The sequence below is a fragment of the Nicotiana tabacum genome, chromosome 4 (genome assembly GCF_000715075.1).
Source record: "Nicotiana tabacum cultivar K326 chromosome 4, ASM71507v2, whole genome shotgun sequence".
Taxonomy (NCBI): Eukaryota; Viridiplantae; Streptophyta; class Magnoliopsida; order Solanales; family Solanaceae; genus Nicotiana; species Nicotiana tabacum.
This window is the reverse complement of record NC_134083.1, coordinates 28,809,500-28,827,489: the sequence shown is the minus strand read 5'-3', so window position 1 is coordinate 28,827,489 and position 17,990 is coordinate 28,809,500.

Here is a 17,990-nt window from a genome sequence, read left to right as displayed (position 1 = left end):
ATTAGAGCTAGCTCCTCCATGTTTTTTTCTGAATTAGACTTCACTCTCTTTCCTCTTCGAAAGCTGAAAAACTAATATTTTGTTGTTGTCACATAGTGTATGTCTTTGTTAGTCCCTTAGAACAACATGTTTTTAATAATCTGATACTTCAGTTCGTCATTTGTATTTGAACAGATGCTTACATCAGAGTGCTTCGTGGATTTGTCATGAATTGTTCAAATAAGTCTCAAATTAAAAATACTTTTTTGGTTCTCACGTTTCTTGTTTCCTAATTTATGATTTAGATACTGCTACTATCAATCTGGTTATTTTATATTACAGTTGTAACTATATGTAAGACTACGATGATTATTTTCTGGTATGTTAACAAAACTTTCTGGGAAATACTTATATCTTGTAAAAAATAGTTGCTCATTTTCAGTCCTTTAATTCCTAGAAGTTGCCACAGCCATAAGGGATTTATTACAAGCAATAATATATCTTATGTTCTATTAAAAAAGGTAGATGGTGCATAAAGCATCTTTGAGACAAAAATCAATTGTTGATTCCACGGCCAAAATATACTGCAATCACCCAGACCTTTCTAATACTGAAAACCTGTATACGAAATTTCTTCAGTTGCTTACTCGGCCTAAGCAAGCCTGACCGAACACCCGAAAGAAGTTCTTTCTCCATCGAATGGGGCTCGAACCTGTGTTGTTCCACGCTCCCCTCCATATATATCTTATGTTCTATCTGTATATATAGTTTCTTGTTATTAATAAAATTTGGGTTTTTATAATCAAGTGGGCGTTTGGACATAAGAATTGTAAAATTTCGAAAAAAGTAAAAAAAAAAATCAAGTAAAAATGGTATTTGTAAATTAGAGTTGTGTTTGGACATGAATATAATTTTGGGTTGTTTTTGAAGTTTTGTGAGTGATCTGAGTGAAAATTTTAAAAAACAACCCTTTGAAATTTTTCAAATTTTCGATAAATTTCAAAATTTATCTTCAAGTAAAAATTGTAAATTTTATGGCCAAACATTGATTTCGAAAAAAAAGTGGAATATTTTCGGAAAAAGAGTGAAACTTTTCATGGCCAGACGGGCACCAAGTAAGGGCTGATTGTGTTTTCTTCTTAACTTTTGAATTGGGCTAAACTAGTCAGCCCAATCAATCAATCAAGATGTACGTCTCAATTTGGGTCAATTTTGTTGGGCTAAAATAAACGGGGATTTAACCTAAGGGATCTACACAAATAGCCAGTCATATTAACTGTTTAATTTTTCTAGCCATATACATAGAATATACATTGATTATACATATATAATATATAAATTATGCATATATTATATCTCCACAGACTATTTTTAGTTTAAGCGATTGGGTGGGCGGCTATATGGCTTAATTATTCTTAACCTAAAACATAATGGACACTCAGTGGCGAAGCCACATGGTTATAAGGGTGGTCAACTGACCACCCTTCGTCAAAAAATTGCATTGTGTATATAAGTAAAATATTACGTTTTAGAGGTATATAACACATATTGAACACTCTTTGTCGTAATTTTTTTTTACCTTTTTAAAATTTGAACATCCTTGGAGAAATTTCTAGTTTCGTCACTGTGCACACTGATCCAATGATCTTCCAAAGGTGTATGGTCGGTTGCTGAAATATGTGGATAGTTGGATGCTCAAGCTGGGCGAAAACACAGGAACACTATTTCTGAGAAAATTAATGTGAACGCTGATAATTCCTTTTGCACCAAGCATTTGTGAAAACTGAATATGTCATAACCTTTTTTTCTGAGTAGCTAAAGATGTTGCAAAGTGTGCATTGGCAAATAACTCAGGATTAAACGCAGTGTGCACAAAATTTTACTCCGCATGACATTGTCTTATAAACTACTACTTTAAGTCATGTTTCCTCTCCTTTGGCTTATTACGTGAGGGTAAAAATGGTTTTTTTGGGGGGGGGGGGGAGGTGGGAGGGTTTAACCTATCTCAATAAATTATATGATTGGTTCAAAGAATGTAATGAGATTTAATTGCGGATGATATAACTACTGTATAGGCCAAAACTCATCCCTAAAAAGCTCAAGTCACGATAAGCGAAACATTCATAGGTCGTCACGTGTCGAAGCAGTTCTGTTTACCGTCAAAATCGGATAACAATTGAATTTATACACGATTTTAAAGATATGTGATCTAATTTGATACAAAGTGAGAAATCAGATTAAAATGGAAGAATAAGTAGAAGAATAAATGCAAATCATGTAGATTGAACAACAAAAGCCTCACAAGGTTAACTTTCTTTGAATTAGATGTGATGTTATTGAAGCCAAAATAATATGAACAAGGCTGGAAAAAATAGTATCTTGTTCTTTGAAGTCAGTTACCATGTGTCCCAATTACTGAGTTTCTTTTCTATATATTTAGGGAGATTAGGCTTTTAAGACATTATTTTATGTAAAATTATGTAGACCGTTAGCTCTCTTTTTGACTTAATCCCGTGATTTCCGCCATAAAGATTGGTTAGTGACGAGAATCACAGATCTTTGTTGGATGAGTTGGCAAAGCTCTTCTTTGAGGCCGTTAGAAGCAAGATCGGCCGTGCCTTCGGTAAACTCGAGGGAAAATCTGATAGTATTGTCGAACTTCGAACCTCGATATCGATCTCGGTTTTATCTGTACCTTCGTTCTCTTACAGATGTGACGAGCCTGGTCTATTGTTCCAGATGTTCGATCAAGCATCGAGCTCGATCCTACCCGTATGCTGATAGTCCTCTCGTTTTTCAGAGAGTAAAGGATGTAAAACGATATGAACCCTCGGTTTTCACTTCGATAAATCATGACGATGGATACATGACGTAGGTGATAAGAATAGTGGAAATATCCCGTCAGTCCAGTCTTCGAGGCATTAAATATGTGTCAGTTGACGGTCGGTTACTTCGGGAGATGAACCGCTGCTTGAGAAACCTATAAATACCCTCAAATCCGTTTATTAGAACTTTTTACACTTAAATTCTTCTTGTGTTCTAAGAAAATTTCAACTTCTTCATCTTCTGGTTTCTAACTGTAACCCTCAAAACTTCCCTTACCAACAATTTCTTTCCTTCGCTTCTTTATAAAAAAAATGGCAAAGAATTCAAAGTCTGTTCGTGAAAAAGAAGCACACTCTTCTTCAAAAACTTCTGAAAATGCTTCTCACGCTGCTACTGAGGAACCCCCTCTGAAATCATATATCCCTGCTGGGTGTCCGACTGTGGCCGACTTCAAGGTTGAGAATACGCCCATGGTACCAGGTTGATGTGAACCAGTCTCGAGGTACATATGTATGATCACGGACAACATCCTCGATAAAGTTAAAGAGGACTGCAATTGGGTAGGCAAACTCGTAGTGGTTCATACCCCTGAAGAATCAATTACCTCCTACATGGGGTTTCTTAAGTGTTTACACTTACCCTTTCATGCTGGGTCTTCTAGACCCGGTTATCATAGCCTTTTGCAAAAGATATGATGTGACACTCGGGCAGATACATCCTTCATTTTGGAGGATCGTTATTTTGCTTCGATTCTTTGTGAGCAAGGTCAGGGGATGTCCATTCACCATCGCCCATCTCATGCGCCTGTACAGCCCTTGACTTTACTGAGGAGGGTTAAGACCCTATTCTCGAGGATCGAGACCGGGGCTGGTTTGGTGGATTTGTTTGAGTGAGGACCTCAGACTTAATCCCGACTGCGGACATGCCATTCCTGAGAAATGGAACATGAAACGTATGTTTAGCTTTGCCTTCGGTATTTCTTTTATTGCTTTTCATTTCGTTGGTTTCTCATCGATGTTATGTGATGCAGCTGCCACCCAAATGCCAAACCCCGTTCCTGAACTTAAAGAGTGGGTCGAGGGCATCGCGACACAAAGACCTTACTCCGAGCGCTTGTGGAGTGAGCTCTCAAAGGGCCGATGGGAGGCCCGCAATCATGGTAAGAGTTTTTCCTCAATAATATATCTGATCTTATATTCTCATCATCGGTTTCTGATACGTTATATTTTCATTTTGCAGATTTACCAAAGGACGTCGAAATGAGGCCTCCATCAGCTGACGATGATATATACACCGATCCCCATGCTTCAAAACAGGACAAAGAGAAGAAGAAAAGGAAAGCTCTGAGTCCCTCAGACCCAGAAAAGCAAAAATTGAGGAAGTGAATGGTGCGTAAAACCAAAGACGCTAGTGCCCGAGAGCTCTTATCGGATTCACTCCTTCGGTTGAGGCATGAGTCCGAAGAAGAAGAAGAAGAAGATTCTAATTTGGTGGCCCGTGTGAGAAGTGGTTCTGAACTGCCTCAAGTCAGGGAGGCCGTAGAAGAAGTAGTGGTCGAAGCCTCTGAACTAGGGAGGGTCGAGACCGCTTCGCTTCGAGATGGGGAAGCTTACAAAGGGAATTTGGCCAGTACTTCCCGGTCAGAAGATAATATACCTAAGGAGGTGCTTGGGGTGATCGACCTCCCTGGGTCGCCTTCGTTTACTGATTCGATGATAAACGAGGCTCAGATACTGAAAAGTAACCTTGGCGAGGGGGGCCAAGGAGCAATAGATTCTCTTTACCATTTATTTGATGGCCTGGATTCTACCACCTCAGAGGATATTACCGGGTTGGGTGACTTACAGGTACCCAAAAAGACACCGTCCCTAGAAGCCGGTGGGTCTTCTTCAAGCCTACGATTAGTGAACCAGTTCCCAGCTCCGAGTGTTGACCCTACTCGGAGACGTTCAATTTACATGTCCATCCCGGAGGACGCTTGGGTTCTTTCTTCCCTAGTGGGGATTGCCAGTTACCTTCGGTGCTTGGTGTCGAAGAGGATCAAACAAAAATGAACGAGGTCAAGGTGCCCTGACTATTCAACGAATCTCAACAGGCGTTGAATCGGGTAATTTTGAATGCCCCGTTATTACATACTTAGCTTTAATCATGAATAATCATAACGTTTTTCCTTTGATTTTGTAGTCCTTGGTGATTCATCATGAGGTTTTTCTTAGATACCGGGAGGAGTCAAAACTTTTCGACGCCGAGACCTGGGAGCTTGCCGAAAAGAGGGATTCTTATAAGCTTTTTAATAAAAAATCCCAAGCTGAGCTAGAAGCGACTCGTAGGTAACATTCTGACCTGGTCGAGTAGGTAAGAAGAGTTTTTGAAGTTAGTGATGATGAGTTGGATTTAGTAGCTAATGATCCTCGCTCGCAGGTTCAGAAAAAACTTGACGTGATCGAGCAACTCCGAGGTGAAGTGGATGCGGTCAAAGCCGAGACCGGAGAGTGGAAGTGAAATATGGATTGTCAGGCCTCAGAGAAAGAGACTGCCCGAACTCAGTTGACTTCAATTGAGGCCCAGCTTCGGGCTACAAAGGAGAAGAATTTGGTGCAGGCCAAAACGATTGAGGGACTCCAATGACCAATCTCAGCTGAACTCGGTCGTTTCTGGTCAAGAGAATCTGGCTAAGGAGCTCGAAGCTGCCAAGTTAGAGACTAAGATCGAGGCTGATAAAAAGGTGGCCCAGTTCAAGGTTGATGTCGAGACTATCTAGGAGCAGGCAAAAAATATGGTGAAACATACGAGGTGGGAATCCCGAAGGGACACCCTCGAGGGAGTCCATGCTCAGAACTTCGACATCTTGACCGAAATCAAGAACGCCAAGATATGCAAAGCCAATGCCCGGAAGCTGGTTTTTTCCAAGGAGGATTCCGAAACGTCTGAAGAGTCAGGTGAGTTTGATGAAGAAGATCCCGAAGGTGATGATATATATATATATATGGCCTCTTTCATACCTTTCGAATTTCTTCTTTGCTTTATTATTTATTTTCACAAAGGTCGAGATGACTTAGCATGAAATAATTAGGTTGTGTTCGAAGGTTCGAACAAACCTTACCTTTATTGCCTTTTTGGATCAAGGCTTTGTAGGGGTTCAGTGTTACCGATAATTTTTTCTCGAAATATTTTAAATTTACAGCCTTGCCGAGGGTAGTCTTTAGAACCGGGCAATGCCAAATAAGCTTCATGCCCTCGAGTGTTTTTAACTTGTAATGGCCTTATCCTTAAAATTCCAGCCATGCCAAATAAGCTTCATGCCCTCGAGTTTTATTAACTCGGACTGGCCTTAACCTTCAAATTCGGGTAATGCCAAATAAGCTTTATGCCCTCATGTTTTATTAACTCGAAATGGCCTTAGCCTTTAAATTCGGGCATGCCAAATAAGCTTCATGCCCTCGAGTTTTATTAACTTGGAACGACCTTAGCCTTTAGATTCGGGCATACCAAATAAGCTTCATGCCCTCGAGTTTTATTAACTCGGAATGGCCTTAGCCTTTAAATTAGAGAAATGCCAAATAAGCTTTATGCCCTCGAGTTTTATTAACTCGGACTCGCCTTGGACTTTAAATTCGGGCAATGCCAAATAAGCTTTATACCCTAGAGTTTTATTAACTCGGACTGGCCTTAGCATTCAAATTCGGGTAGGCCAAATAAGCTTCATACCCCCGAATATTTTTAACTCGGAATGGCCTTAGCCTTTTAATTCAGGCAAGTTTCATGCCCTCGAGTTTTATTAACTCAGAACGGCCTTAGCCTTTAGATTCGGGCATGCCAAATAAGCTTCATGCCCTCGAGTTTTATTAAATCGGAACGGCCTTAGTCTTTAAATTCATGCAATGCCAAATAAGCTTCATACCCTCGAGTTTTATTAACTCGGAACGACCTTAGCCTTTTAAGTTAGGCAATGCCTACAGTCCCTGAGTGAAGTCAATGTTCGAACTTGGATTAAGTTGTCCCTTGGGCCTGATATCTTTATGGAATCAGGTGTAGGAAATTCCTTGAGAAATGCAAGTAACGTTTTTGAGGATGAGATGTTTATATGCAAAGAAGAGTCTCCCTTTTCATTCCTATACATAATAGTTGTACGTGTATACACGTTTTGTGCTAGGGCTCGAGTGATTTGAGCGGGCATAGTTCATTCGACCGTTTAGCCCTTACAATAAATCATGTTTGATCGAGGCCCTTTAATCACGAAGTTAAAATAGACTTGTTAAATCTGATATCCGAGGATATTGCCCCCCCTAGTGTTCGAGGTTGACCGAAGAGAGGCCTCGAACGCTGTCGTAATCATCGTCACCGGTTCATATACAACTTTCGATTCTAAGTTAGCACGATTACTTGTTGCCTCATTAAAAACCTTGCCAAAAAACCCATTTGGGAAAAAAATTGGTCCAAGGGAAAAAGAGTGCAACGCGTGCTTTTAGACTTAGTATATCGTATTATCCTTTGTAGGTTGCCTGCAAGTGTCAGTTCGAAATGTAAATAAAATGAAAGAAAGAATTGGGGTCGTACCTTAGCAATAATATCGATTTAAGTGAGTTATATTCCAGTTATTCTGTAATTGCTCGTCGTTCATTGTTCCGAGCTTGTAGGATCCCTTTCTGGTGATCTCGATAATTTGGTACGATCCTTCCCAATTTGGGCCTGTGGATACAAGGCCTTCCGAGTAGGGCATTATATCTCATGTCGCCTTTGATTATGTAGAACTTTGTGTTTTGGATGGTTTCAGCCACGTTCACTGGTAGAATAATTTTCCATTTAGTCATTTCATAGGCTATATTGAAGTCGTTTAAGACCCGAGCTGTGGGCATGACTTGATTCTACAGACCGAGCTGCTCCACGACCCTTGGTCGGATGATATTCGCAGAGCTATCTGGATTCACTAAAACACGCTTAACCTAAACTTTATTTAATAGTATAGAAATTACTAGAGCGTCGTTATGGGGCTGAGAGATGCCTTCTGCTTCTTCGTTTTCGAACAATAAAGTGCCTTCCGACACATAATATCGGGTTCGTTTTTCCCCTATGGCCGATACCTTAATGCATTTGAGTGCGGGTCTCTGTGGAGTGTCGACCCCGCCGATGATCATGTGAATGGTATGTTGAGTTTCCTCTCGTTTGTCTTTTCTATTGTAGTCCCTTTCTCTAAAGTGATTCTTGGCTCGATCACTGAGGAATTCTCTAAGGTGGATTTTATTGAATAGACTGGCTACCTCCTCCCTTAACTGTCTGCAGTCCTCGGTCCTGTGGCCATGCGTACCATGATATTTGCACATAGAATTTGGCCTTCTTTGATTCTTCCAATTGCCGATATAATAATCGATGCATCAACGCTGAAGTTATACTCTGATAACTGAGGTGCCTCTCTAGGATCGGCATGTTTGTCAAAGCCATTCTTGCTCATCGGTCCCCGATAACTCTGTCTTCGATCACTCATTCGATTGTTTCGGGCGGCATTGTGTGTCGAGCCGTTATTCATTCGATCTGTGACGTATGGTTGATATTGGTCTCTGTTCAACCTCGGTTCTCTATCGATGTCCCTCTGGTTTTTAATAGCCGATCTGTTTGGATGTGCGGATCCGGAAGGAGTTCCTAATTGGTCATCATCGACCCTGATCTTTGATTGATATCGATTATGCACATCTGCCCAAGTTATTGCCACACACTCGGTCAAATTTTGTTTAGCCGACATGATGCCATCGAGCTTCGCTCATTCAACCCTTGAGTAAAAGCTTGGACGGCCCAATCGTCTGTGATCGGTGGCAATTCCATGCGTTCCATTTGAAATCGAGACACGAACTTCCTCAGCATTTCATTATCCCTTTGTTTTACTTTGAAAAGGTCCGATTTCCTCGTTTCAACCTTTATGGCACCGGCGTGTGCCTTTACAAATGAATCCGCTAACATGGCAAATGAATCAATGGAATTTGGTGGCAGGTTATGATACCAAATCATTGCCCCCTTTGAGAGGATCTCTCTGAATTTTTTCAACAATACGAATTCGATTTCATCGTCTTCCAAATCGTTACCATCGATGGCACACGTGTAAGAGGTGACGTGTTCGCTGGGATCAGTCGTACCGTTATATTTGGGGATTTCAGGCATACAGAATTTTTTGGGGATTGGTTTTGGGGCTGCACTCGAGGGAAAAGGCTTTTGTACTAATTTCTTGGAATCCAACCATTTTATCATGGGCGGAGCCCCTGGGATTTGATCGACCCTGGAATTATATGTTTCTACTTTCTTATCATTGGCTTCGATTCACTTTGTGAGTTCCTTAAGTATTTTAGCAATTTCGAGAGTAGTCCCCGATTCTTGCTCGTTCGACCTTACTACGGCTGGCTCCGTTCGGTGGGCAATTTCTCGAGGTGGACTGGGTTCCGGTCTGCTTGGTAGCTAGGTTTGGATATGAAACTGAGCTATCGCTACCTGTTGGGCTTGCAACATTTCAAAGATCATACGCAATCTGACTCCGTTCTCCTCTACGTTATGGGAGTCTCGAGCTGAAGATCGAGTACCGCCATGAATGTTATTTTCAGGCTCGGAACGTTGGTTTGCCTCAAAGGCCACATGCGAGTTGACATCTAGCGGTACTTCGGCTCGAGCTTCAGGTACTTCCGGCCCTGGGCATCAAGTTATTGGTTTCGTCTTGAAGGACGGCTTCATTGTCGGTAAGTAAAGCCATTAATCGAGGGTTTGCCATTGCTAGTTCGAAGTCAGAGACACCCTCAAAAGACGAGCATAAACTGATGTGTGTTACAGATTTGTATCAAAAAAATACCGTTATCCTTATCCCCACGGTGGGCGCCAAACTGTTTTATCCGAAAAACGGATAAAGTTAAATTTTTACGTAGTTCTAAGGATATGTGGTATAGCTTAATACAAATCGTAAGGATAAATAAAAATATCAAATATGGATTGCAAATAGTACAAAGTAAACACGATTGTAAAGAAGATGATTTTTAGGACTGAATAGGTTGAACCAATTTATGAAGCTTAGAAGAACAACTCTTCTCTATAGGAACAAAAACTTGCCCCTTACAGAAATAATAACCATTCCCTTTATAGTAGAGGGATCTTACTTTAGAAATAATTAAAAATACATAGTGGGAGACCCATGATAAATTAGCTTTTCTATAATTTCTGCCAGGATTCTCTCCTCTAGTGGGATTGCAACGACTCTTGTCTGTAAGCTCGATATTGACTTGAGTTTTCGGTCTCTACTCGAGCTCTCGATCTTGACTTGAGCTCGATTCTGACTCGGATCCTTGCATTGATTCGGGGTCAGTGTTGGTTGGTCTCTGAATCATAAGCTCGATAACTTTACTTTGCATCGTAGTTCGATTTGGATTCGAGCTTGATAATGATATCGAGCTAGACATTGATCGGTCCCTCGGGCTCGAAGGCTGTTTGTACCATCTTCGGAACCCATTTCGAAGTCTTACTCCGATCTGTTATATTTTGACCTCGATCGATCGTACAAAAGCCGAAATCTATTTCGACCGTATACAATTAAACCCTAGAAAAAACCTATTAATTATGAAATCGCTGAAATTGCTTGTTGCAATCATAATTGTGAGTTATTCTACTATTATGTCGAATTAGAATTTCTTAAAACATATGATGTCGTTACTATATTTGTTTCGTTGTCTACTTTAAATGTCGACACCGCTTATAAAATATCCTGTGTACGCCCCTGCTTCTTGCACATCAAAAGTACTAATCATATCACTGCTTTCAAATTGGAGGTGCAACATCGAAACTGGATGTGCTTGCAGCTATAGTATTTTTAGCAAACGACATACATAGTGGGAGTGTTGTCATCCCTGCACTTGATTTTTTCAATTCCATGTAAACACTAACACTTATATTACTGCAAATTGTAATTAGTGGATATCCCTGAGCAATAGCATACTGAATAACTATTGTATTACTGTCCTTTTGCAGTTACTTTGCAATCTCTCTAAGAAGTTGTTCAAATTTCCAATAGGTCTTTATTAAAATTGCATCAACATGAACGTTTATGAAATTATAGTTATCATACCAATCTCCACTATGTTGCAGGAGAATTTGTATATTTTTCATGATTATGCAGATTCTGAAGTTATAACTACTTTTATGTCCAAAATCAAATCTCGACAGTGCAAATTTCAATAGTGTTAATATCAAATACTGAATTTCAACTGAAAATTTTTCGAACTCAAATTAGATGTTTCAAAACCTCTAGATCTCCAGATCTCCAAACCGAGAAAAGAATTTTCAGTTAAAAATTCAGAAGTTTAAGCACTAAACTTTTGTAGTATGCGAAATCAAAATCTGAACAACACGATGCGAATTTGAGCATCAAAAGTTTCAGTATCTTCGAAAGTCAAACCAGCCGCTATGATTCAAACAGATTGATACTTCTACAAAATTTAAGGAGAAAAAATCGAATTTTAGAGAGAAATCAGCATCTTTGATCTATTTTTTCAGGCTTACGATCTTCAAATCAAGCTGGCGATCTTCAAATCTTTAACAACGATTATGTGATGCTAGTGAAATCTCAGTTTTTGTGCGCTAATTTTTGTGAAATTCTGCCAAATTTGAGCAGCTTTTCTGTTTTTATAGGTAGGGCATTAGCGTGGGTAGTTATTTTGAGATACTCGTCTGTTTATTAAATGGGTAGGGGATTATAATTATTTAATAGGTAAAATTCTTTTATGGGTAGAACAGGATAAATATTTTAACTTTTATAGGTACTCATGGCTTTTACCCAATCAACTACTCCCTCCGTCGATTTTAAGAAATAACAAAAAGCTTTTAAAACTTATGATCTATATCAAGCAATAAATATTTAGGTGGTATAAATCATTTCTTTTGGTAAACATGAATAATTTCATTAATTACCAAGCAAGAAATATAATTTCAGCCGCACAAAACACAGTGTGTCTATATGTACACGTTTTTAGTATAAATTATTTTATTAAGAGTAAAATAAAATATTTAAAATTAAATTATTTTAAATATAAAAATATTATTTTTAATGACAAACTAAAAATAGTGCATCACATAAATAACACATGAAATAATTTTATTTATGCTTTCTTCTAACTTCTAACCCTTTCAATTCCCACTAGAAGCAAAAAAAAAATGTTTAACAGAAAAATATGGCATTTTATGACGCGATCGAATTTTAGCGCCTCTCGACTATGCCGGCAATCATGACATACAAAACGCTTTTATGGTATAAAGAGGAATCTAACCTTTTCAAAAATAAATAAATAATATAAATCACATATAATTAAGAGATAAGAAGATGTATGTAAGTTTGGATTGCACATTTGCACTTGATATGTTTGTTTACTCTTAAATTAGATAACAATTAATTTTGTAAGCAATTTTAAGAATACGTGGATTGATTCAACACAAATAATCAAGAATATTAGATAAACGAGTTAAAGACAAAATAAAAGATCAAACCAGTTGTAATGTTTTGTGCTAGCCCAAACCTAGGTTGAACAGTAATTTTGCTCTTGATCGGACCCTTGGTTCGAGCCCAGCTGTAAATGAAGAACAGAATAGTTAAATAAGAACTTTTGCAGTAGCTAGAAAGCAGAAAATAAATTTGTATTGCCTTGATTCGCGTGTTACCATGTGTCTTACAAAAGAAAAACTTTCCCTTTATATAGGACGAGAGTTTCATCCCTATTACAAGTCTAACAACAACAACAACAACAACCCAGTCAAATCCCACTAGTGAGGTCTGGGGAGGGTAGTGTGTACGCAGACCTTACCCCTACCCCGAAGAGGTAGAGAGGCTGTTTCCGAAAGAACCTCGGCTCAAGAGGACAAAAAGACAAAAGGATACAATATCAGTATCACCACAGAAATCATAGGAAAAATAGGAACAACATAAAATCCAGAAGAAAGATGCAAAGCAAAAACGATAGCTAGTAAATAGGTCCGGCACTGAAACGTAAAATAGTAAGACACGACATTGCCACTAGCTAGTTTAGACAAAAATCCTACCAAACTAGTCTCACAACGGTACGAAGTAAGGCAAGACTCAACTACTTCCTAACCTACAACTCGAATACCCGACCTCCACATCTTTTTATCGAGTGCCATGTCCTCGGAAATCTGAAGCCTCGCCATGTCCTGCCTGATCACCTCTCCCCAATACTTCTTCGGCCGCCCTCTACCTTTTCTCGTACCCTCCACAACCAGTCGCTCACACCTCCTTACCGGGGCATCTGGGCTCCTTCTCTATATATGCCCGAACCATCTGAGCCTCGCTTCCCGCATCTTGTCATCAATGGGAGCCACGCGCACCTTCTCCCGAATATCATCATTCCTGATCTTATCCATCGTAGTGTTTCCACACATCCACCTCAACATCCTCATTTTTGCTACTTTCATCTTTTGGATATGTGAGTTCTTAACAGCCCAACGCTCAGCCCCGTACATCATGGCCGATCTAACCACCGCTTTATAGAACTTACCTTTGAGTATCGGCGGCACTCTTTTGTCACACAGAACTCCAGATGCTAACCTCCACTTCATCCATCCTACCCCAATACGGTGTGTGACATCCTTGTCGATCTCCCCTCCCCTTGGATAACCGACCCAAGGTACTTGAAGCTGCCTATACTTGGGATGACCTATGAGTCAATCCTCACTCCCATGCCCACTTCCCCCGGCTCAGCGCTGAACTTACACTCCAGGTATTTCGTCTTCGTCCTGCTCAGCTTGAAACCCTTAGACTCAAGAGCCTGTCTCCAAACATCTAACCTCTTGTTAACACCGGCTTGTGTTTCATCAATCAGAACTATGTCATCGGCGGATAGCATGCACCATGGTACCTCCCCTTGAACATGGTGTGTTAACGCATCCAACACCAGGGCGAATAGGAATGGACTGAGCGTAGAGCCTTGGTGTAGCCCCATAACAACCAAAAAATGCTCAGAGTTGCCTCCTATTGTCCTATTACAAGTCTAAAAAAGGTAAAAATCTTCCTTTTTTGTTAATTACTGATCTGTAACCGACACCGAGCGAGATCTACGCCGTGATATCCGGTTAGGTACGAATATCACAACTCTTTATCTGTCACGTGTAACCATTTACCGCGTTTCCAAAGGTTTAGAACTAGTTTTGGGTCTGAGGAGCGTTGCTTTATTATGCCCGATGATGAACACATCGTTCACTTTCCATGGGTCTCGATACGAAGGGTTTCCGGCCTCGATTTCGATCTCGTGCCTCCATGCTCTTCTTCCGTTTTCTTTACCGCAAAATCAGGGTATGCATTACCCCCGATTTTACCCGTATATAGTGTTCTTCTAGACGTCACTTAACTAGTAAGTTCCTACATCCAAAAAAAAGAAATAGAGATCCATGCATCATCCTATGCTAATGAATCAAAGAGACCTCTGATTGTTCGACCAAAAAGTATAACTTTCGGCTAAAACAGTTGAGTTTATATAACAATGGGTTAAATTTAGTTAATAATAATATCTCTAGATGTGAATTTCAAAAACGTGACTAACGTTAGACAGATCTGGAGCCTAGAGGTAAGTTAACGACAACATGCATTAACTATTCCAAAAAGTATGAGCAATAATGGAAGAAGAACTATTAATAAATAATAATAAATGACATTTAAGTAAATAGGAGAAGTGGTTCACCCAATAAAGGATGAACTAGATGATTGTCCCTCCTGACAATGATGAGTGACAGACAAATCCTATAATATTCGGATTATTCTCGGATCTAATGGAAAAGTGTCAAATAATATCAACGAGAATCTTGATGAAGGTAGTGTTTGTATCTTTATAAGAGAGAGAGAGAGAGAATCTTTTATCAAAAGTCTGTTCTTATAAAAATGAATGTTGCATGCCCTACATCACTGTCTCTTTTTCTATATATATGAGACATACTCCTAACACACCCTAATAGTACAAGTGTAGAGAATATCCACTAGAATATTTTCTTTAATATCTCATTTTGAAAACTAGCCGTTACAACTCTGATAATGGTGTTCGATCTCGCCCGTTGTTGACATCTCGACCACAAACCTCGAGGCTTCCTGGTCGACCTCGTCTGCCCATTCCTTAGTGCTATATCGCCCTAAATATTTTAGGGCAGATTTTGACCTATACACTGATACCCAACAAAATATATTTCTTTCTTCTGTTTAAATATATCCCTTTTGAGATATATAGTGGATTATTGGAAAACAATGCACATCTCAAAAGATAGTGTCGCACATTTATTGGTTAGTAAGAGCCTCGTTCTTTACTTTATATTGAGTTATCTATTTTTAGTGGATTGTAAGAACTAGTAAAAGGGATTGGATTTGCGTATATAAGATTTGAGCCGCAACGCAAGTTAATTCCCCCCGCATGCCATTAAATTATTCACACGGCTCAAGCTTTGTTCTATTTTTTTTTTGGAGGGGGGAGGGGGGGGGGGTTAATTTTATTCTTGTATAGGTCAAAATCTAGCCTAAAATATTTAGGGTAATATAGCACTAAGGAATGGGTCAGTCGAGGTCGACCAGGAAGCAGCGGGGTTTTTGGTCGAGATGTCAACAACGGGCGAGATCGAGTACCGTTAACAGAGCTGTAACGGCTAGTTTTCAAAATAGGATATTAAAGAGAATATTCTAGTGGATATTCTCTGCACTTGCACTATTAGGGTTTGTTAGGGGTGTGTGTGGATATTATCTGCACTTGTACTATTATGGTGTGTTAGTGGTATGTCTCATATATATAGAAAAAAGAGACAGTGATGCAGGGCATGCAACATTCATTTGATAAGAACAGACTTTTGATAAAAGATTCTCTGTCTTATAAAGATACAAACACTACCTTTTTATGAAGATTCTTGTTGATATTATTTGACATTTTTCCATCAGATTCGAGAATAATCCGAACATTCTAGGATTTGTCTGTCACTCATCATTGTCAGGAGGGACAATCATCTAGTTCATCCTTTATTGGGTGAACCACTTCTCCTATTTACTTAAATGTTATTTATTGCTAGTCCTTCTTCCATTATTGCTCATATATTTTGGAATAGTTAATACATGTTATTGTCAATCTACCTCCAGACCTGTCTAACATTAGTCACGTTTTCGGAATTCACATCTAGAGATATTATTATTAACTAAGTTTAACCCATTATTATATAAATTCAACTGTTTTATTTGAAAGTTATACTTTTTGGTCGAACAATTTGGCGCCTTCTGTGGGGATTTTCTAGTTAAATTTTTAGTTTCTTCTAGATCTATAACTAACACAGATCGCTAACGCAAAAAAAAAAATCAAGAACAAGATCTCCTTTCTTTGTATGCACAAATCCAATATGGCAGGTAGCAGAGAAGAAAGGACGAGAATAATAAGTGATCTCCCAACCAACCTCATGAACGTCATCAATGAGAGCTGTGAAATAGGGGATGAAGATGCAATGCCCAATGCCTCTCCTAGGCGAGATGGTTCACCCCCTCTTCACTACAGCATCACAAAATCTCTTGGTAAGGGAGCCTCCACATCAGTGGGGGAAGAGACGCCCCCGCTGTAAAAAGGCTCCTCAAAGCTTGGCTAACTGACGCGCTAACTGGCATCCTCAACAAGCCCGCCCGAGACGCGACTATGGAAAATACAAGGATTTGCACTGTGCAACGGGCAAATGAACAGTGTGACCAACTCCCTCCACCTCCATCAACAGGTATTACTCATAACGTCATTGATAATGCAGGTGATAACGCTCTTGCAATTATTTTGGAAAGGATGGAAGAAACGGAGAACGAGAACAAGGTACTCCGATATCAAATGAAAGAATACCAGGAAAGGGCCGATAAAATACCGGGCGCCCCCAAACAATTGCCGAAGAGAGACACCGATCGATTTGTCGAGTAGCCATACAATGATGATGCAGCCCCGCTATGAAGAAGGCCCACCCAGATCAAGGACAGGGACTCACCGGAATGAAAGAGGTATGCCTCCTTTATTATCCGCTCACAACTTTTGTGTGTCACATACAAAAATAGTCTATGCCTTGGAGAATCTCGGACCAAAGGTGAAGTGGACACAAAAGATGAGGTCAGATCCGAGTACTAGAAAATCGGACGCCCTTTATGAGTTCCATCAAGAACGAGGGCACAAAATCGAAGATTGCATCGTCCTAAGACAGGAGGTCGTAAACAAGTTATGACATGGACACCTCAAAGATTTGCTGAGCGACCGAGGAAGGGCCAACTTTGCCAGAGGGATCGAACAACATCAAGGGCCGCCAAAACTGCCCTCACCAACCCACACCGTCCACATGATCATCGGCGGCGACGAAGATGCTTCCATTAACATCGTAAAGTTCACCACTACCCACAAGCTCAAACGGTAGATCACCCGCGAGCGGTACGACGAACTCGAAGAAAGTATCATCTTTGAAAAGTCGGATACCAAAGGTTTGGTTTTCCTTCACTATGATGCCCTTATTATTAATTTATGAATTTTAGATACCGATGTGAGACGCATTATGGTAGACGATGGGAGTGGCGCGTGCATTATCCATCCTCGAGTACTTGCACAAATGAAAATCGAAGATATGATAGCATCGCATTGCATCACGCTAACTGGTTTTAACAATGCAGTTGAGCGAACATCAGGCGAAATTACGCTCCCCGTTCTAGCCGGTGGCGTCACTTTGGAGACCACGTTCCACCTCATGGACCAAGACACAACGTACAATGCCATAATAGGGCGACCATGGATACACAACATGAGGGTCATCCCCTCCAACTTATACCAGGTCATTAAATTCCTGACTCCCTAGGGGAACAACGCACATCCCAAGAATGCTACCGCACCACCTTAGATAGCATGACCACTCAACAAGCAAAGGACCAAGAAAAAGAGGCATAACAATCAACTGGGTCGAGGTCGATATGTGATGATAGTGAAGACATCATCAAAGACCCCATTATGGTCGAAGCTGCGAAATCGACCATAGAAAACCTCGACCCCGTTTAATTAGACACCAACGATCACAACAAGAAAGCTTACATCGGTTGCAAACTTCAAAAACCAGGTAAATTCCATCAGTTCTTAACTACTAACGCAAATTTGTTTGCTTTAAGCCATGCAGATATGCCGGGTATCCCAAAG